We start from the raw sequence: 23325 nt of genomic DNA, 5'->3' as shown, positions 1-23325 counted from the left end.
AGCGCCATTATCACAAAGCAAAAAAAGTGGTCCAACTAAAGCATTCACATTTGTTTACGTACTGTGCGAATATGTAATAAAAATGGGGGTTCCTATTTAAAACAACGCAGTTGATATCCGTCTGACCTGTGGCAGCGCCATCTAGCGGGCCAACCATAGCGCCATCTAGTTTCCCCCTTCAAGCTAGACAAGTTTCGTTCTTTGTAGTTTTTTCGTTTGACGATCAATGGACGACCCTGTAGACATAACATACGGCGATGGGGAGGGGGGAAGGGGGCTTACTGCTGAAATACAGGAACATTGTTAAAACGTCGTTATGATGATGTGCTCAAGGAGACGCCGCTGGTAGGAACAGTCCTCCACCATTTCACTCAAAGTCGGTAATGACAGTCGAACAGTATCGTGCTCTGTACACTCTTCTTCATGAAATAATAAATCAACACCAATCACCAATCAACGCCGCCTGTCTGTAAATAATATTAAACGATAAAGACGGCATCTCACACAATTACCAGAATATTTAATAAATCTATGGCAATTGTTCCTTAGTAAACATGAGTATAGCTCGATTTGCTACTTTTCGCTTGATATATACGCATAATTCTCTCTTCTTCGTCACCTGAAACAGTGTGTTTTCAATAGAAAGAAGAAGCAAACCGGTGAATGTGTGAATGTATAAGCGGCGCCTTTCACATGTGTATGGAGTAAGCATGAAACAGCTAAGTTTGAAATGACGGAGATCACTGGAAGAAAGTATGGGAACTTGTTTAACATCAACAGCGGTTGAGACAGAGCAGGAGAAGAAATGAAAGTTTATTCTTTCCTGGGATGCCAGATTACATTTGCTGAGCCACGGAAATTATTAGAATTAAAGGATCATCAGTGAAGAAAGCTTTTCTTGAGAAAGGAACTCTATAAGTGCAGAACAAAAATGTATTGAGAGAAGCGTCCATCAAAGTAAAAGTCTGGGATATTTGTACAGAAATGAAACGAGATCCTTCAGAAATCTGGAGATAAAGAACCTAGAAGCATTTGAAAAGTAATAACATGGTAGACCGCTAAAGTATGTTGACAGAAGTGTGAAATCTTGTTCTAAAAAGAATTATAACCATAAGAGGTCTTTGGAATTCCATGCTGGTGGGACTTCCGCTACTTGGAACTGGAAGGAGCAGTAGACAATTAAAATTATGCGGACACACCGTGATTAGAATATTCACAAAGACCTTGGAGGATGCTGAAGGTTGTGTACCAAAATGAAATGGTTGCACACAATAGAAATTGCTGAATTAGGAGATGAAAGTAATTGAGAGATGGGTGGTCCAAATAATATTGATAATAATGCTGTAAAAGTTTCCTGCAACAAGCATTGTGAATAGACGTCAGCGTGGAGTTGGAAAACATGAGGTGTAGCTCTGTTACGCTATATTCAGGAGAGGAAGTGCACCTGCCCACCAGCCTCTTTCGCCCCAAATTCTGCTTTGTGAAGAGCCTCTACAGCTCAGCCGAAAATTAAGTTTTGCCGTAGCACTGTACGGTACAGCAAACTAACTACTGCGTCGCTGCACACCAAAAACATAAGCGAGTGCCCCTGCTAGCAAAACACGCAGTCTGCCAAAGCAAGTCTCTGCTTTGAGGTCTGCCCCCACCCCTTATTTTACGTTTCTGGCCGCCAGAATCTTAGAGTCTGATGGCAGCAAAAGGAGGAATTATTATACTATGATTATTGCGTGCTGAATGGTTATAGGGGATCAGAATACAGTGACGCGATGGAGATGAATTCTAACGGGACCGCTAGCGTAATTTCTTGTGCTGTTTGTGACAGGACCGGTTAAAAACTAGCTTCGCGTCTTCTTCTTTATTTAGTTTGTATCATTTAGTCAGTCGGAGATATTTTTCTAATATTTTACCTTCCATTCAAATTGCTACGACCGACACTGTTTGGTTGGTATGTGCACTTGTTTAGAGATATTACCCAGTCTATGACATACCTGCTGTTACGCGTACAGCGGTGTCACGAACTTCAGAGTACGGAACATAGATACCGTGTAATAAATTCGTGCGTTAAGCTCCAAAGACGAAATATTATTTTTATTTACTTGTGCATGTTATGAGTAATGGCTACTCCTGTCTCGGTTCACAGATTTACCGAATTATTTAATAATTACAGTAAAAAGCTGAACGAAGCGGAAATGAGCGTAAGAAGAGCAAGGAGAAAGGCGTTCAGTGATTTCGAAAGTAAGACGTTGTCAACCGATCTGAGTAAAAGCCCTAAGAGATTTAGGTCGTAAGTTAAGTCAGTAAGTGGGTCAAAATGATCTATTCATTCTCTCAGCGACCACACCGGCACCCAAACGGAAGATACAGGGTGTTTCAAAAATGACCGGTATATTTGAAACGGCAATAAAAACTAAACGAGCAGCGATAGAAATACACCGTTTGTTGCAATATGCTTGGGACAACAGTACATTTTCAGGCAGACAAACTTTCGAAATTACAGTAGTTACAATTTTCAACAACAGATGGCGCTGCAAGTGATGTGAAAGATATAGAAGACAACGCAGTCTGTGGGTGCGCCATTCTGTACGTCGTCTTTCTGCTGTAAGCGTGTGCTGTTCACAACGTGCAAGTGTGCTGTAGACAACATGGTTTATTCCTTAGAACAGAGGATTTTTCTGGTGTTGGAATTCCACCGCCTAGAACACATTGTTGTTGCAACAAGACGAAGTTTTCAACGGAGTTTTAATGTAACCAAAGGGCCGAAAAGCGATACAATAAAGGATCTGTTTGAAAAATTTCAACGGGCTGGGAACGTGACGGATGAACGTGCTGGAAAGGTAGGGCGACCACGTACGCAACCACAGAGGGCAACGCGCAGCTAGTGCAGCAGGTGATCCAACAGCGGCCTCGGGTTTCCGTTCGCCGTGTTGCAGCTGCGGTCCAAATGACGCCAACGTCCACGTATCGTCTCATGCGCCAGAGTTTACACCTCTATCCATACAAAATTCAAACGCGGCAACCCCTCAGCGCCGCTACCATTGCTGCACGAGAGACATTCGCTAACGATATAGTGCACAGGATTGATGACGGCGATAGGCATGTGGGCAGCATTTGGTTTACCGACGAAGCTTATTTTTACCTGGACGGCTTCGTCAATAAACAGAACTGGCGCATATGGGGAACCGAAAAGCCCCATGTTGCAGTCCCATCGTCCCTGCATCCTCAAAAAGTACTGGTCTGGGCCGCCATTTCTTCCAAAGGAATCATTGGCCCATTTTTCAGATCCGAAACGATTACTGCATCACGCTATCTGGACATTCTTCGTGAATTTGTGGCGGTACAAACTGCCTTAGACGACACTGCGAACACCTCGTGGTTTATGCAAGATGGTGCCCGGCCACATTGCACGGCCGACGTCTTTAATTTCCTGAATGAATATTTCGATGATCGTGTGATTGCTTTGGGCTATCCGAAACATACAGGAGGCGGCGTGGATTGGCCTCCCTATTCGCCAGACATGAACCCCTGTGACTTCTTTCTGTGGGGACACTTGAAAGACCAGGTGTACCGCCAGAATCCAGAAACAATTGAACAGCTGAAGCAGTACATCTCATCTGCATGTGAAGCCATTCCGCCAGACACGTTGTCAAAGGTTTCGGGTAATTTCATTCAGAGACTACGCCATATTATTGCTACGCATGGTGGATATGTGGAAAATATCGTACTATAGAGTTTCCCAGACCGCAGCGCCATCTGTTGTTGAAAATTGTAACTACTGTAATTTCGAAAGTTTGTCTGCCTGAAAATGTACTGTTGTCCCAAGCATATTGCAACAAACGGTGTATTTCTATCGCTGCTCGTTTAGTTTTTATTGCCGTTTCAAATATACCGGTCATTTTTGAAACACCCTGTAACAGAGGGAAGGCCGAAATACTAAATTCGGTCTTCCGAAGTTGTTACATCGCGGAAGATCGTAACATTGTCCCTCCTTTCAATCGTCGTGCGAACGTCGAAATGGCAGATGTTGAGATAACCGATCGCGAAGTTAAAAAGCAGCTACAGTCGCTTAGTAGTGAAAAGGCTTCAGGACCAGATGAGATACCTATAAGATTTTATAAAGATTATGCGAAAGAACTTGCTCCCCTTCTAGCAGTAATTTATCGTAGATCGCTTGAGCAACGATAGGTACCTAACGACAGCTAAAAAGCGCAGGTCATTCGTTTTTTTTTTTTTTGAAAATTAACAGCTCCTCTATAAAAATCAACATGTATCCCGCAAACAGAGATCCTGCGAAACTCAGCTCGCTCTGTTCTTCCATGAGATCCACAGCGCAGTGGACAATAGCGCTCTGGCTGATGCAGTGTTCCTTCAGTGTGCCTTCACTAAGGCATTTGACACCGTCCCGCATGCCAGTTCAATGAAAAAAATACGAGCTTACGGAGTATCGGAGCCGACCTGCGATTGTATTCAGTACTTTCTTGCAGATAGAACTCAACACGTCGCTCTTAACGGAACTAAATCGACAGAGGTAAAGGTAATATCCGCAGTACCACAGGGAAGTGTGACAGGACCGTTGCAGTTCACAGTATATAGAAATAATATAGTAGAAAGCGTCGGATGCTCTTTAAGGCTATTCGCAGATGACGCAGTTGTTTATACCAAAGTAGCAACGCCAGAAGATAGTAAGAATTTGCAGAACGACCTGCAGAGATTTGATGAATGGCACAAACTCTGGTGGTTGACCCTGAACGTAAATAAATGTAATATATTGCGCTTACATAGGACAAGAAATCCACTACCGTACAGCTGCACTACTGATGACAAACAGCTGGAGACAGCGCCTGCCGTAAAATATCTAGGCGTAACTATCCAGAGCGACGTTAAGTGGTATGACCATATAAAACAGATAGTGGGAAGCAGATTCACCGGATGAATCTTAAGGAAATGTAACTCATCCACCAAAGAAGTGGCTTATAAAGCGCTTATTTGACCGATTCATGAGTATTGTTCATTTATCTGGGATCCCTATCAGGTAGGCCTAAAAAATGTTCAAATGTGTTTTGAATTACTAAGGGGCCCAACTGCTGAGGTCATCGGTCCCTAGACTTACACACTACTTAAACTAACTTATGCTAACAACACACACACCCACGCCCAAGGGAGGACTCGAACCTCCAGCGGGAGGGACCGCGCAATCCGTGACATGGCGTCTCACACCACGCGACCACTCCGCGCGGCCAGGTACGACTGACAGAGGAGATAGAGAAGACCCAACGAAGAGCTGCGCTTTTCCTCACGGAACTGTTTAGCTGGCGAGAGAGCGTTGCGGATATGCTAATCAAACTACACTGGCAGACGTTAAAAGAGAGACATTATCCCCCACGGAGAGATTTACTATTGAAATTTCTGGACAGCACTTTTCAGGAGGACTCAAACAACATATTACTTCCCCCCACATACATCTCACGTATTGACCACGAGGAGAAAATACGAAAAATTAGAGCCAGTACAGAGGCTTACCTACAATCATTCTTCCCGCGCACTATTCGCGAGTGGAACAGGTTTGGAGGGATGAAATAGTGGTACCGAAAGTACCCTCCGTCACACACCATTAGGTGACTTGCGGAGTATTATGTAGATGTAGATATCACTATTCTCGACCCTGATGCTGCTGTAGATACGAACAAGAAGGCCATTCAGGACTGCAGACGTGAGGTCTCAACATGGGGTATACTTGCGCTGATGGCTGTATCCAACAGTTGTGGGTGCTTCCATGTGTACATTGTTTTTCAGAAAGGGCCTCGGGTCTATACAATGAACGGTCAGTACCCTCTGTGCTCAATTAGCGAGGGATGCAAAAGGACAGGTGATGTCCTTACCAAACGTTCTTTCTTCAGCAAATTCTTATTCGCTGTTATTCTGTACTGCTTTCCTGGCTTATCAAATGCCATTCATCGTTTTATTACTCTATTAGAGGGTCTGATACGTCCAGTATATTGGCTGTACCATTTCACGTCATTAAACCTTTCCTCGCCACTTGATCCACTTCAGCCATCCGACTAAACTCAGTAACACGTTTCTGGTCCAAAACCACGCCTTATTCAAGAGGAGATTAATACTTTCCCTGTTATCATTGGAGCAGTTTCTCCTCGACATATCCGTGCTATATTCCTTCCGTCTAACAGCAAGCCAGAATACGTGTATATTGTAATCGCTATCAAAGCTTTCGTCAGTCTCATGTGCCCTTTTACCTCTACTGTTCCTCACTTTCCCCCCAACCGGCAGACTTCGTCTACAGAATTTATTCCTCCTCTATGTTAGTATGTCATTGCCCATATTCGACAGAAGTTTTATGAACAGTTTATTTGACACAATGTTAACAAATCAGACTCCCATAAGCAATGATCCAAGCCGAGATGGGATGGCTTGTGTGTTTCTCAAAAACCCAGCCATACGTAGGTGCAACTAGAACGGAGGGGCATCTGTGCTGGGGACAGACCAACCTGTATGAGAATGAGATTTTGACTCTGCAGCGGAGTGTGCGCTGATATGAAACTTCCTGGCAGATTAAAACTGTGTGCCGGACCAAGATTCGAACTCAGGGCCTTTGCCTTTCGCGGGCAAGTGCTCTACCAACTGAACTACCCAAGCACGACTCACGCCCCATCCTCACAGCTTTACTTCCGCCAGTACCTCGTCTCCTACCTTCCAAACTTTAGAGAAGCTCTCCTGCGAACCATGCAGGACTAGCACTGCTGAAAGAAAGGATATTGCGGAGACATGGCTTACCCACAGCCTAGGGGATGTTTCCAGAATGAGATTTTCACTGTGCAGCGGAGTGTGCGCTGATATGAAACTTTCTGGCAGAGTTCGAGTCTCGGTCCGGCACGCAGTTTTAATCTGCCAGGTAGTTTCATATCAGCGCACATTCCGCTGCACAGTGAAAATCTCATTCCGGAAACATCCCCTTGGCTGTGGGTAAGCCGTGCCTCCGCAATATCCTTTCTTTCAGCAGTGCTAGTCCTGCATGGTTCGCAGGAGAGCGTCTGTAAAGTTTGGAAGGTAGGAGACGAGGTACTGGCGGAAGTAAAGCTGTGAGGACGGGGTGTGAGTCGTGCTGGGTAGCTCAGTTGGTAGAGCACTTGCCCGCGAAAGGCAAAGGTCCCGAGTTCGAGTCTTGGTCCGGCATACAGTGTTAATCTGCCAGGAAGTTTCAGACCAACCTGTGTTACCTGAAGAGGGGCACCAAACTTTTAAGGGACAGTCTGCGTCGTTCAGCTAACTTTTAGCCAATATGGCACTGCTGCGTTGGTAGTGCCAACAGCTGAAACGAATGGAAATTACAGCCGGTACTTTTCCCCTGCGCATCTCGGCCTACTGCATGGCTTAATGATGGTGACATCATCTCGGGTAAAGTACTTCGATGGAAACTACTCAGCAGCATGTCGTCATCAGAAAAATCACAATTGTCGTTCAACGGGTAGGAGTGTGGAATGTTAGAACCCGTATACAGTTAGGTAGGTTAGAGAAAGAGGAATCGGATAGCTTGAATTTACGTGTTGTGGAAGTTATTGAAGTGCAGTGACAGCGAGAACAGTGCTTATTATCAGGTCGGTACAGAGTTCTAAATACAAAATCAGTTAGGGTAATGCAGTAATAAATCTAATAATGAATGAAAACAAGGACGTAGGTAAGCTAATACGAACAGATAGTGAACGGATTACAAAAGCCACGGTAGACACGAAGCCAATAGCCACCAAAAAAGTACAAATTTGTATGGATACTACCTCTGCACATGAAGGCAATTTTGATATTAGTAGACTTCTCTTGCAAAGTGCTAGTCTGCTTCTTACGTCCTCCTTGCCCGTCTGCCACGGGTTATTTTACTACCTAGGAAGCAGAATTCCTTAACTTCGTCTTCGCCGTGATCCTCAGTTCTGATGTTAAGTTTCTCGCTGTTCTCATTTGTGTTACTTCTCATTACTTTCGCTTTTCTTCTATGTACTCTCATTTCATATTCTGTACTTGTCAGACCGTTCATCCATTCAGCATGAGTGAAGGGGCGAAGGTTGTACAGGAGATGGAGGTCGTCCAGTCGTACCTGGACGACGTCGGTGATCATCTAATAAATAATTTCCTCCAGAGAGGTCGTCAGGCTCAACCAGCAACGAAATCAAACTCCACGAAATATGCTCTGAATTTGTTGCTTGGGCCTGTAATCTACGAGATCGGCTGCAAGTGCGGAATAGTCTACGTTAATGATACGAATTTTTTGTGATGTGAATTCAAGAACCTCTCGCAGAGGCCTCTTCAAGGAACCGGGGATATTAAGTACTGTTTTCAATATATTTATTTCTTCATCGAATTTGTCAATAATAATATATCCCTTTTTCAAATGGACAGCTCAGTTCATGGAATCAGTACTAGAAATAAGAAATATCTCCATAAAAATACTGACGGAAAAAAATCGCAGTACCAAGAAGGAGATGTGCGACATAAACGAAAGCCGATATGCGTATTTTTACAAATTTCACATCAGCTGGACAAGTGGAGCTAGTAGCGCCACTATGAGAATGCAAACCAGGTTTGCTTCAAATACACGCTGTAACTGCTGCGAGCGTTAAATACCTTTGAGACTGATGTTTCGTAAGAATGCCTTTAAGTTTAAACGAGGTTGAGTACTAGGGCTACGAGAAGCTGGATGGTTCTACGATATTGTTGCAAGACTTGGTGGGAATGTAGTCACTGTACAGGATGGCTGGCAGCGGTGGTCACGAGAACGTACTGTTACAAGATGACCGGGCTCCGGATTGCCGCGTGGCATTACCGAGAGGGAAGACCATCGTGTTCGGTGTATATCTCTGGCGCGCCGTACTTCGTCTGTAGCAGCAAACTGAGCAGCGGTTGGCACCACAAAATCACAACGAACTGTTAACAATAGGTTAGTTCAGCTCCGAGCCAAAGGTCCCTGTAGCGTGCATTCCACTGAGCCCAAAACACGGCCCTTTATGACTTCAGTGGTATCAAGCTAGAGCTCACTGGAAAGCAGGAGGGAAGGCTGTTGTATTGTCTGATGAAAGCTGGTTCTATCTCTGTGCCAGTGCGCCCATGTGTCAGAAGGAGGCGTGCACCTCACCTGTCTGCTTGCTACACACTCTAGACCTACACCTGGAGCACATTGTGGTCATTTCACGCAACCTGGCTACAAATTTGTACGTCAGTCTTGTGATTCGACCTGCTGTGTCACCATTCAAGAACAGCATTCCTTGGAGTGTTTTCCAACAGGATAACGCTCACCCACATACCGCTCTTGTAACCCAACATGCTCTACAGAGTGTCGACGTATTGCCAAGGCCTGCTCGTTCACCAGACATCATCCCACGAGAACTCAGTGTCTGCACAATCAGCATCAACAGTCACTGTATTGAACGACCAAGCGAAACGGCGTGAAACTCTATCCCACAAACTGACATCCGGCACCTCCATAACACAACGCTTACACGTTTGCACGCTTGCATTCACATTCTGGCTGTTACACAGGTTTTTACCGTACCAGTATTTCACATTTGCAATGGCTAATCTCGCGCTTACATTAACCTGTGACCATGAAATGTTAATCACTTAAATACATTAGCTAGACAAGAGTATTATAGAAATTTCTTTACTCTGCATTGACTATTTTTTGGTGTTGAGATTTTTTTCTGTCAGTGTATTTAAATCACTTACATTGATCAAAAAATGCAGCCACTTTTCAGGCACGCATCAGTAACCAGCTAGCAGCCTTAGAAAGTTGAACTACCAGTAAAGTATTCTTTAAGGGGACCCACGGGATTCCTTGGTGACAGACTCCTTCTACTCCAGTACAAATGTCTCAGTAGAACGAATTCATTCGAATATATGTTAATAACTAACAGAAGACGAGAAAGATGGTCATTACATACGCAATCCGTTACCAACATAATACAAAAACATTTGGGTATGAGGATTAATAATCAAAACTAGAATACCTTACCAATGATCTAGGGATGAACTGCCCATAGATAGGAAAAAAAATCAAAATATCAATAATTTTTGCTACCTTGGATTTATTTTAGAGAAATTTTGTCTTCAGAGGTTGGAAATAATAAAAGAATTTGTAACGGCCAGATGTTCATTGGGATCGTCAGTTTTGTGGAGTAGGAATGTGATGAAGATCACGAAAAGAATCGTACTCACGTCGCTATTAGAGAGTGTTGCAATGAGCACAGGCCCCGATATCTACAGCGACAGATACTGAAAAGCTGAAATTATTAGAGATGGACTTTTAGAGAAAATTTTAAGAAAAAAAAGTAAGGAACAATGAAGTATTGAAGTGAAAAGAAAAGTTGCTACGTATATACACTCCTGGAAATGGAAAAAAGAACACATTGACACCGGTGTGTCAGACCCACCATACTTGCTCCGGACACTGCGAGAGGGCTGTACAAGCAATGATCACACGCACGGCACAGCGGACACACCAGGAACCGCGGTGTTGGCCGTCGAATGGCGCTAGCTGCGCAGCATTTGTGCACCGCTGCCGTCAGTGTCAGCCAGTTTGCCGTGGCATACGGAGCTCCATCGCAGTCTTTAACACTGGTAGCATGCCGCGACAGCGTGGACGTGAACCGTATGTGCAGTTGACGGACTTTGAGCGAGGGCGTATAGTGGGCATGCGGGAGGCCGGGTGGACGTACTGCCGAATTGCTCAACACGTGGGGCGTGAGGTCTCCACAGTGCATCGATGTTGTCGCCAGTGGTCGGCGGAAGGTGCACGTGCCCGTCGACCTGGGACCGGACCGCAGCGACGCACGGATGCACGCCAAGACCGTAGGATCCTACGCAGTGCCATAGGGGACCGCACCGCCACTTCCCAGCAAATTAGGGACACTGTTGCTCCTGGGGTATCGGCGAGGACCATTCGCAACCGTCTCCATGAAGCTGGGCTACGGTCCCGCACACCGTTAGGCCGTCTTCCGCTCACGCCCCAACATCGTGCAGCCCGCCTCCAGTGGTGTCGCGACAGGCGTGAATGGAGGGACGAATGGAGACGTGTCGTCTTCAGCGATGAGAGTCGCTTCTGCCTTGGTGCCAATGATGGTCGTATGCGTGTTTGGCGCCGTGCAGGTGAGCGCCACAATCAGGACTGCATACGACCGAGGCACACAGGGCCAACACCCGGCATCATGGTGTGGGGAGCGATCTCCTACACTGGCCGTACACCACTGGTGATCGTCGAGGGGACACTGAATAGTGCACGGTACATCCAAACCGTCATCGAACCCATCGTTCTACCATTCCTAGACCGGCAAGGGAACTTGCTGTTCCAACAGGACAATGCACGTCCGCATGTATCCCGTGCCACCCAACGTGCTCTAGAAGGTGTAAGTCAACTACCCTGGCCAGCAAGATCTCCGGATCTGTCCCCCATTTAGCATGTTTGGGACTGGATGAAGCGTCCTCTCACGCGGTCTGCACGTACAGCACGAACGCTGGTCCAACTGAGGCGCCAGGTGGAAATGGCATGGCAAGCCGTTCCACAGGACTACATCCAGCATCTCTACGATCGTCTCCATGGGAGAATAGCAGCCTGCATTGCTGCGAAATGTGGATATACACTGTACTAGTGCCGACATTGTGCATGCTCTGTTGCCTGTGTCTATGTGCTTGTGGTTCTGTCAGTGTGATCATGTGATGTATCTGACCCCAGGAATGTGTCAATAAAGTTTCCCCTTCCTGGGACAATGAATTCACGGTGTTCTTATTTCAATTTCCAGGAGTGTATGATGTGTTACACAGAAATAAATTGCAGTGGTTTGGACGTATAACAAGAATGGAGGGAACAAGAATACTAAAACTTATACTGGATCCAAAGTTTACAGTTTATAATAAAAAGTCTTGATGCAGAAGAAGTTGATATACAAAATAGGAAAACATGAAGGAACACCTTCAAATACATTGTTGACTACTTCAGTGCTAATACGTTAAAGTTTATGAGCTACTGTTATGTTCGAGAAAAACCTCTATACTCCGGAAATGTCAATGAACAATTGTAGCAAAATTAAATAACATGATTGTTACATAAAATCTGACTTAAGCAAATTCTCAGTGCAGAAATGTGATTAATATCAATAATTTTCTAACTGATTTCCTTTTAGATGATGCATGGCTAGAATAAGCATAAGAACTATGATATGCACCCCAGTGTATTGCGTATTTACGTATTTTGTGTCAAGCTTGTAAATACATCTTAAATAAAAATACGACTAAGGTGGTTTTTGTTTTATACTACATGCATCAGAACCACTGCCTAATCCACTTTGTGGGGTAAGAAAATCTACACAACATCTATAATTTTTCTATGATATTTATCATAAATAAAATTCAAAGAAAAATGTTAACTGTTGTGTGGCTCTTCTTCCCCTTTAAAGTGGACTATACAACTGCGGGCCAGTATTACAGCATCCATCACGTGGAAATTCATGAAGATGAATTACGCCTGTTTGAAATGAAATTGGAAATATAAGTTCCGAAAAACAATCTGGGAATAATGTTTAAGAAATCACAGGTGTCGTTTTCCCCCTAGAAAATGTTGTAATTTATGGAACAAGTTTTACACTCGAGTGTTATAACTCTTCTGGAGACAGGATGTAAACATAGATTCCACAAAGTGTCATCCTTCGAAATTTAACCCACGAAGAGGGCAGTTGACAACGGCTCCTAGACTGATGTCATATACCTTGCCCTGTTCCTCAAATTCTCCTAGCGAGCAATCTTAAGAAATTACGGACAAGATTTTAAACGGATTCAGGATACAGATAAGTAATCCAATCATCTGGGACGAAATTGGCAAACGTGAAAGTGAAATTCGATCATACTCTAACGTCAGTAACAGACAGTCTACATCTCTGCATGGCAGAGGGTTGATAGGAACACATTCGGACTACATTTCTCGTACGTTCCACTCTCGACAGGCACGTGGGAAAAATGAACACCTGAATCTTTCCGTGTGAGCTCTGACTTCTTATATCTTATCACGATTGTCATTTCTTCCTATCTAGGTGGAAGTCAACAAAATATTTTCGAATTCGGACGAGCACGTTTGTGATTGAAATTTTGTGACTAGATCTCGTTACAGCGAAAACGCCTTTGTTTTAGTGATTGTCACACCAACTCGCGTGCCATATCAGTGACACTCTCTCCTCCTTTCCGCGATAATACACAACGAGCTGCCCTTTTTTCAACTTTTTCAGGAACCGCATCAGACCTATCTGGTACGGATCCCATACCACACATCAATACTCCACAAGAGGACGCACAAGCGTCGTGTGGGCAGCCTTTGTAGTAGTTTTATTGCATGTTTTAAGTGTTATGCCAATAAAACGCAGTCCTTGGCCACAAAATATTCTGTGTGATGGTTTCAATTTAATTCTTACTTAATTGCAATCGTTACATATTAAGTTGACTCCAAAACCTTTAAATAGGCCTTCGTACGATTTATTGTGTAACCGAAATTTAATAGAAATTTTTTAGTGATCATGTGAGTGACCTCCTACTTTTTTTTTATTTTTCGAGATCAGTTTCCATTTTTAACACCATGCAGTTGTATCGTGTAAATAATCTTGTAATTCGTATTGATCCTCAAACGAGTTTACTAGATGGGAAACAAATACACTCCAGGAAATGGAAAAAAGAACACATTGACACCGGTGTGTCAGACCCACCATACTTGCTCCGGACACTGCGAGAGGGCTGTACAAGCAATGATCACACGCACGGCACAGCGGACACACCAGGAAGCGCGGTGTTGGCCGTCGAATGGCGCTAGCTGCGCAGCATTTGTGCACCGCCGCCGTCAGTGTCAGCCAGTTTGCCATGGCATACGGAGCTCCATCGCAGTCTTTAACACTGGTAGCATGCCGCGACAGCGTGGACGTGAACCTTATGTGCAGTTGACGGACTTTGAGCGAGGGCGTATAGTGGGCATGCGGGAGGCCGGGTGGACGTACCGCCGAATTGCTCAACACGTGGGGCGTGAGGTCTCCACAGTACATCGATGTTGTCGCCAGTGGTCGGCGGAAGGTGCACGTGCCCGTCGACCTGGGACCGGACCGCAGCGACGCACGGATGCACGCCAAGACCGTAGGATCCTACGCAGTGCCGTAGGGGACCGCACCGCCACTTCCCAGCAAATTAGGGACACTGTTGCTCCTGGGGTATCGGCGAGGACCATTCGCAACCGTCTCCATGAAGCTGGGCTACGGTCCCGCACACCGTTAAGCCGTCTTCCGCTCACGCCCCAACATCGTGCAGCCCGCCTCCAGTGGTGTCGCGACAGGCGTGAATGGAGGGACGAATGGAGACGTGTCGTCTTCAGCGATGAGAGTCGCTTCTGCCTTGGTGCCAATGATGGTCGTATGCGTGTTTGGCGCCGTGCAGGTGAGCGCCACAATCAGGACTGCATACGACCGAGGCACACAGGGCCAACACCCGGCATCATGGTGTGGGGAGCGATCTCCTACACTGGCCGTACACCACTGGTGATCGTCAAGGGGACACTGAATAGTGCACGGTACATCCAAACCGTCATCGAACCCATCGTTCTACCATTCCTAGACCGGCAGGGGAACCTGCTGTTCCAACAGGACAATTCACGTCCGCATGTATCCCGTGCCACCCAACGTGCTCTAGAAGGTGTAAGTCAACTACCCTGGCCAGCAAGATCTCCGGATCTGTCCCCCATTGAGCATGTTTGGGACTGGATGAAGCGTCGTCTCACGCGGTCTGCACGTCCAGCACGAACGCTGGTCCAACTGAGGCGCCTGGTGGAAATGGCATGGCAAGCCGTTCCACAGGACTACATCCAGCATCTCTACGATCGTCTCCATGGGAGAATAGCAGCCTGCATTGCTGCGAAATGTGGATATACACTGTACTAGTGCCAACATTGTGCATGCTCTGTTGCCTGTGTCTATGTGCCTGTGGTTCTGTCAGTGTGATCATGTGATGTATCTGACCCCAGGAATGTGTCAATAAAGTTTCCCCTTCCTGGGACAATGAATTCACGGTGTTCTTATTTCAATTTGCAGGAGTGTATATATGTGGAGGAAAAACGCAGAGGGCCTATAACAATTCCTTTGCGAACACCACGACTCACTTCTGTTTCACAAGATAGCTTCCAGGTATTACGTACTATGACCTTTGTGACAGGAAATCACGAAACCAGTTGCTCAACTGAGACGATACTCAGTACACAATGAAAGCGTATGACTCATTGGCAGGTTGCCACTAGACGTCTCGGGAACACTGCTCATAAGATTTCTTTAATTGTGGTTCCCCAAGACTTGCCAAGAAAATAAGAATATTCTTAGATCCCGCTCATACAGGCGTCCATACAGAAGACGATTCTTATCGCTGGCCTGGTATACATTCATACGAGCTGGGCAAAACAGCAGTTTGGATAGAACGATAGTAGTAATGGAATTGTCTTACACTACTTCAGAACAACTATAAGACCGATAGTTGGCGAGCAGTTCGCTACATGTTTACATACATCGTGCAGCTCCTGTTCAGCCTTACAGAAAATCCCTCGTTCCTACAGTTTAAACCATCGTACATGGTCCGCTGCACGTCATGATTTGGCAATCTCTGGCTGACCGCTGTACCAGACCAAGAGTCGTTAATCCTCTGCGCAGTTTCGATTGGGGTCCGGTTCATTGTCGTATCCCACAAGCTACCACGCTGCTCGTTTAGCTGTACGCGCAGGTAATTCAGCCTCTGCAAAACGGGCAGACAGATCTGTTTTGAAAAGTGGAAGGAACGAATAGTGATATGGGGCTCAAATGGGTACTCTTGAAGGCGATCATTACTAACTCAACACAGAAGTTTCCTACACACGTCTTGTACTCTCTAGCACTGTGTCAATATTTAACCCACAATAAGGCTGCGAATGTTCGTTGTTTTCCGCTTTCAGTCTTTCAGTTCCTTTTATTTTCTACACTACCGGCCATTACAATTGCTACACCACGAAGATGACGTGCTACAGACGCGAAATTTAAGCGAAAAGAAGAGGATGCTGTGATATGCAAACGATTAGCTTTTCAGAACATTCACACAAGGTGGCGCCGGTGGCGACTCCTACAACGTGCGGACATTAGGAAAGTTTCTAACCAATTTCTCATACACAAAGAGCAGTTGACCGGCGTTGCCTGGTGAAACGATTTTGTGATGCCTCGTGTGAGGAGGAGAAATGCGTACCATCACGTTTCCGACTTTGATATAGGTCGGATTGTAGCCTATCGGATAACGGTTTATCGTATCGTGACATTGCTGCTCGCGTTGGTCGAGATCCAATGACTGTTTGCAGAATATGGAATCGGTGGGTTCAGGAGGGTAATACGGGACGCCGTGCTGTATCCCAACGGCCTCGTATCACTAGCAGTTGAGATGATAGGCATCTTAGCGTGCAGTCACGTCTTGATCCATGAGTTAACAGAAAGACACGTTTGGAAGACAACAACCATCTGCACGAACAGTTCGACGACGTTTGGACTATCAGCTCGCAGACCATGGCTGCAGTTACCCTTGACGCTGCATCACAGACAGGAGCGCCAGCGATGGTGTACTCTACGACGAACCTGAGTGCACGAATGGCAAAACGTGATTTTTTCGGATGAATCCAGGTTCTGTTTACAGCATCATGGTGGTCGCATCAGTGTTTGGCGACATAGTGGTGAACGCACATTGGAAAAGTGTATTCGTCATCGCCATACTTTTGTATCATCTGGCGTGATGGTTTGATGTGCCATTGGTTACACGTCTCGGTCACCTCTTGTTCGCGTTCACGTCACTTAGAACAGTGGACGCTACATTTGAGATGTGTTACGACCCGTGGCTCTACCCTTCATTCGATCCCTGCGAAATCCTTTATTTCAGCAGGATAATGCACGCCGGCATGTTGCAGGTCCTGTACGGGTCTTTCTGATACAGAAAATGTTCGACTGCGGCCCTGGCCAGCACATTCTCCAGATCTCTCACCAATTGAAAACGTCTGGTCAATGGTGGCCGAACAACTGGCTCGTCATAATACGCCAGTCACTACTCTTGATGAACAGTGGTATCGTGTTGAAGGTGCATGGGCAGCTGTACCTGTACACGCCATCCAAGCTCTGTGACTCAATGCCCAGGCGTAACAAGGCTGTTATTACGGCGAGAGGGGTTGTTCTGGGTACTGATTTCTCAGGATATATGCACCAAAATTGGGTGATAATGTAATCACATATCAGTTCTAGTATAATATATTTGTCCATTGAATACCCGTTTATCATCTGCATTTATTCTTGATGTAGCAATATTAATGGCGTGTAGTCTATGTACAACAACAGTGTCAAACAAAAAGATTTTAGTGGTACGTGTGTGCTGACATTACATCTCCATTGTACGACAGAAACTGACACGAGACCCCCACCTTTTGGGATCTATTAATCGAATGAAACGAAACGTGTAGCGAGATAAAGTATGCATTCCGGTTGTTGTGGTCATAGTATCAACACTGATATTAGTTGTACTCTTATACGGAATTATTGATCGATATTATGCTTTCAGTATCAGAGCTGAAAAGATGAGGCTCTTCTTAAATATTGAAAAAAAAACGCACTATGTTCATTACTGTATAACAAGTAGCTTCATACAAACAATTGAGGCGTCACATTAGCAGGAGTCAGTAAACTGGGTAGAATGCTCCAAAGTTTTGAGAGTACGACAACCTGAACACAAAGAAGCATGTTACTGAGATTCTCAAACAAGTCCAGCTACTTTCGATCTTCGAATAATTGCTTATCTTGGAAACAAATGAATCAAGCTCCCGACATATAATTAATGTTTCTACTTAATAATGTCTTATGGAATAATTTTCTGGGAGAAAGTTGTTACATAGAAAGACAGTACTGATTGCACGAAAGCGAGCAGTAAGGATAATACGTGGTATTCAACCGGGGACGTCATGAAGCTACCTCTTCAAGTTTCAAATGGCTTTGAGCACTATGGGACGCAGCATCTGAGCTCATCAGTCCCCTAGAACTGAGAACTACTTAAACCTAACTAACCTAGGGACATAACACACATCCATGCCCGAGGCAGGATTCGAACCTGCGACCGTAGCGGTCGCGTGGTTCCAGACTGTAGCGCCTAGAACCGCTCGGCCACCCCGTCCCGCCCTCTTCAAGGAGCTAGGCTTTTTAACTTGGGCTTCGCAATGCATATATTCGGTAATGACATTCGACATGAATAACCCATCACAATTTGAGAAGTACAGTGATGTCCATACCTACATCACTGGAGGGAAAAATGATTTCTGTTACCTATTATTAAAGCTGTTAGTGGTTCAGAAAGGAGATAATAATGCAGCAACATCAATCTTTGATCACTTGCTCAATAGTAGAAAATGACTGACTGTCAGCAGAGCAAATTTAAGTTATTTCCCCAGGAGAGCTTCTATTTCATTGACGAATTTCTGCTTAAAAACTGGAAGCCGGTAAAAAACAAATACTTAAGTTGAATCAGGTTACCTTCCATTCGGAAATCGATTGCACTCAGCGACTGTTAGATTGAATTATAAATTATAGATGGCAGCAATCAGTCGTCCTTTTTAAATTTTATTATGCAGATCTAGTTCTCGGCTATAAGCTAGCCATTCTCAATGCACTATTATTTTCGCTCAATGCGTGTAAGTTCAATGAACTGTGGGTGAAGCCCGATCAACAGGGACTTACACACATTGGGCGAAAAAAATAGTGCACTGAGAATGGCTAGTTTGTAGCCGAAATTTAGATTTGCATAATAAAATTTAAGAATTACGATTGATTGCTGCTATATATAATTTACAAATAAAAACAAGTAAACCTTGTTTTTATGTGTAGTTGCATTAGTGGGGGTAAAATAGTAATGTTTTAAATAATGTTGACACTAATAATGCGTACCATCCCGTAAACTGACTCATTCACATCATTCCGATAAAAGCTTCATTTAAATGATCTACGGAGCTTGTAACTAAATAACAGTGGTGTGCAAAACGCAAACACCAAAGTAATTTTCCCATCGCGTGTCACTGTAATCGTAGATCGATGAAACTTGGACCACACATAGTGAGTGCTGCCACAGTATTGCACAGAAGGTAAGTGAAAGAAATACACTACTGACCATTAAAATTGCTACAACAAGAAGAAATGCAGATGATAAACGGGTATACATTGGACAAATATATTATACTAGAACTGATACGTGATTACATTTTCACGCAATTTGGGTGCATATATCCTGAGAAATCAGTACCCAGAACAACCACCTCTGGCTGTAATAACGTCCTTTATACGCCTGGGCATTGAGTCAAACAGAGCTTGGATGGCGTGTACAGGTACAGCTGCCCATGCAGTTTCAATACGATACCACTGTTCATCAAGAGTAGTGACTGGCATATTGTGACGAGCCAGTTGCTCGGCCACCATTGACCAGACGTTTTCAGTTGGTGAGATATCTGGAGAATGTGCTGGCCAGGGATGCAGTCTAACATTTTCTGTATCCAGAAAGGCCCGTACAGGACCTGCAACATGCGGTCGTGCATTATCGTGATGAAACGTAGGGTTTCGCAGGGATCGCATGAAGGGTGGAACCACGGGTCGTAACACATCTGAAATGTATCGTCCACTGTTCAAAGTGCCGTCAGTGCGAACAAGAGGTGACCGAGACGTGTAACCAATGGCACCCCATACCATCACGCCGGGTGATACGTCAGTATGGCGATGACGGATACACGCTTCCAACCTGCGTTCACCGCGATGTCGCCAAACACGGATACGACCATCATGATGCTGTAAACAGATCCTGGATTCATCCGAAAAAATCACGTTTTGCCATTCGATCACCCAGGTTCGTCGTTGAGTACAGCATCGCAGCGTCAAGGGTAACCGCAGCAATGGTCTCCGAGCTGATAGTCCATGCTGCTGGCCGACCGCAGTGGCCGTGCGGTTCTGGGCGCTACAGTCTGGAGCCGAGCGAACGCGACGGTCGCAGGTTCGAATCCTGCCTCGGGCATGGATGTGTGTGGTGTCCCTAGGTTAGTTAGGTTTAAGTAGCTCTAAGCTCTAGGGGACTGATGACCTCAGAAGTTAAGTCGCATAGTGCTCAGAGCCATCCATGCTGCTGCAAATGTCGTCGAACTGTTCGTGCAGATTGTTGTTGTTTTGCAAACGTCCTCATCTGTTGACTCAGGGATCGGGGCGTGGCTGCACGATTTGTTGCATCCATTCGGATAAGATGCCTGTCATCGCGACTGCTAGTGACACGAGGCCGTTGGGATCCAGCATGGCGTTCCGTATTACTCTCCTGAACCCACCGATTCCGTATTCTGTTAACAGTCATTGGATCTCGACCAACGCGAGCAACATTGGAGCGATACGATAAACCGAAATCGCGATAGGCTACTATCCGACCTTTATCAAAGTCGGAAACGTGATGGTACGTGTAGGAATTTTAATGGCCGGTAGTGTACATAATGAGACGAACAGAAATGACGTTTTGATTCAAAGTGAGTAATTACACTGAAGCAATTCATGATTGTCCCCTGGACATTATGAAATACTGGACGTGATTCTAATTACGGTGTGTGAACGTCGTGGACGAAGGCGCACACTCTGTGTCGTACTTCCATACTGGCCACAATGTTGAAAGCAGTTCGTATGGTAAGGCGCTTTGTTCGCAGAAAAGCTCTCCGTGCCTGGAACTGTTTATGAAAGCCTGTGTTTGTTGTATCTGTGATCCTCGACTCTTTGATCAAATTTCACCATCATATACCGTGGCCGCGTGCGGACAAGCGCAGAGACGTCCATACTGTCTGTCTTCTCAAAGTACTCTGTCCTCTACGTCTCTCCTCGAGCTTAACGCTCTTGTCTGAACAACATGGCAGAAACCTGCTCCCATCAGAGCAAAATGTTTTCTGTCCCACGCAGTCGAAACCGATTCTGGAGTAATCTCCCGCAGTATGTTAGAGAAGTGAATAACATCTCTAGCTTTAGTAGACGTATCTCCTACAGCAACAATAATGATTACCATTGCACCTATATGCACTAGTTACCATTGTACACTCCTGTTTCCAACCAGATCTTCCTCATTTCCCAGTATTCTTAGCTGATGCAGTCTCCTCAAATTCTCTTTGCCCGGAACTTGTTATATCACAAAAATCTATTTCACCAAACTACAAAACCTTTTTATATCTGCCACTATCATTATTGTTACTATTGTTGTCATCATAATTCTTTTTCTTTTACTTCTTCTAATTATTATTATTATTACTGTTATCACAATTAGGGACAGCAGCAGACAATGTCACAGTAACGTTGATCCGTGACTGTTTCGTGTCCAAAGATTTGGAGGTTACTACGCCCATGAAACATCGCGCCTTCCCACTCCATAACACCTCGTCCTTTGAAACGATCACGTTGACAATGCTCCAAAGTGCATTCTGCGTTATCATGTCTCGCCATACGAGGGTACGACAGGCATCGTCGAACTCCGGTGTACTTACGTCGCTCAGTGTCATCACGTGAATCACAGTTTCAACGTTGACCTAACTGTATCCACGAGAAGGAGAAAGAGAGAGCCACTGCGGCTGGGTCCCCACGTCTTAGCAACAGATACGAGGGGCTACCCAGTGTTGATGATAACTCTGGGCCAGCACGGGATTCCTCTCTTGTTGGGCCAGCTGTCGATTTCCCTGCACAGCCCGGACAAGTACAGATTGCGAGTGGGGGGGGGGGGGGGTTATGCTAGTCATTGGGAGTTGGGAGACCAATGTTAGGCGGGTGATGGAGCCCCTCAGGGACGTAGCAGGCAACAGGCAAGGCGGGAAAGAATTCCTGTTTGCATTCGGTATGTTAGCCGGGAGTTCTCATCCTTGATGTGGAGGAGGCCCTGCCGGCGGCTATCGAGCGCACTGGGTACAACCGGCTGCATGTGGTGGCACATGTCGGCACGAATGACGCCTGCCACTTGGGTTCTGAGGCCATCCTCGGCTCCTTTCGGCGGTTGGCTGATTTGGTGAAGGCAGCTAGCAGCGCACGCGTGATGCAGGCTAGGCTCTTTGTAGCGTCGTACCCAGGGTTGACCACAGTCCTCTGGTTTGGAGCAGAATGGAAGGTCTAAACCAGAGGCTCAGACAACTCTGCGAAGGTATTCGATGCGAATTTCTCGACCTCCGCTATCGAGTGCAGAATTGTAGGGTTCCCCTTTATAGGTCAGGCGTGCACCACACGCAGGAAGCGGCTACTAGGGTACCGGAGTACGTATGGCGTGCAAATTGGGCTTTTTTTGGTTAGGGATCAAAGACGATTTGCCTGTTAAAACAGCCACAGTGGCCTCAGGGAATCTTGGTCCTGGCAGATCAGAGATAGAATAGATTAATATGATTTTAGTAAACAGGAGGAGCATCAAAAGAAAGCTCCCGGAAATACACTCCTGGAAATGGAAAAAAGAACACATTGACACCGGTGTGTCAGACCCTCCATACTTGCTCCGGACACTGCGAGAGGGCTGTACAAGCAATGATCACACGCACGGCACAGCGGACACACCAGGAACCGCGGTGTTGGTCGTCGAATGGCGCTAGCTGCGCAGCATTTGTGCACCGCCGCCGTCAGTGTCAGCCAGTTTGCCGTGGCATACGGAGCTCCATCGCAGTCTTTAACACTGGTAGCATGCCGCGACAGCGTGGACGTGAACCGTATGTACAGTTGACGGACTTTGAGCGAGGGCGTATAGTGGGCATGCGGGAGGCCGGGTGGACGTACCGCCGAATTGCTCAACACGTGGGGCGTGAGGTCTCCACAGTACATCGATGTTGTCGCCAGTGGTCGGCGGAAGGTGCACGTGCCCGTCGACCTGGGACCGGACCGCAGCGACGCACGGATGCACGCCAAGACCGTAGGATCCTACGCAGTGCCGTAGGGGACCGCACCGCCACTTCCCAGCAAATTAGGGACACTGTTGCTCCTGGGGTATCGGCGAGGACCATTCGCAACCGTCTCCATGAAGCTGGGCTACGGTCCCGCACACCGTTAAGCCGTCTTCCGCTCACGCCCCAACATCGTGCAGCCCGCCTCCAGTGGTGTCGCGACAGGCGTGAATGGAGGGACGAATGGAGACGTGTCGTCTTCAGCGATGAGAGTCGCTTCTGCCTTGGTGCCAATGATGGTCGTATGCGTGTTTGGCGCCGTGCAGGTGAGCGCCACAATCAGGACTGCATACGACCGAGGCACACAG

General features: G+C 46.0%; 1 protein-coding gene and 1 non-coding gene across 2 annotated transcripts in view; one reads left to right on the top strand and one right to left on the bottom strand.

Annotated features, from left to right (window-relative positions):
* Positions 1-23325, bottom strand: part of LOC126252529 (probable G-protein coupled receptor No9) — a 778809-nt gene that overhangs the window by 638564 nt on the left and 116920 nt on the right. The gene's annotated exons all lie outside the window — the stretch shown is intronic.
* Trnas-cga (transfer RNA serine (anticodon CGA)) lies at positions 7113-7186 on the top strand. Its single transcript has one exon. It is a non-coding gene; the product is annotated as a tRNA-Ser (tRNA).

The sequence above is a fragment of the Schistocerca nitens genome, chromosome 4, assembly GCF_023898315.1.
Source record: "Schistocerca nitens isolate TAMUIC-IGC-003100 chromosome 4, iqSchNite1.1, whole genome shotgun sequence".
NCBI classification, from domain to species: domain Eukaryota; kingdom Metazoa; phylum Arthropoda; class Insecta; order Orthoptera; family Acrididae; genus Schistocerca; species Schistocerca nitens.
The sequence above is the reverse complement of the archived record's forward strand: the minus strand, read 5'-3'. Positions and strand labels throughout refer to the sequence as shown.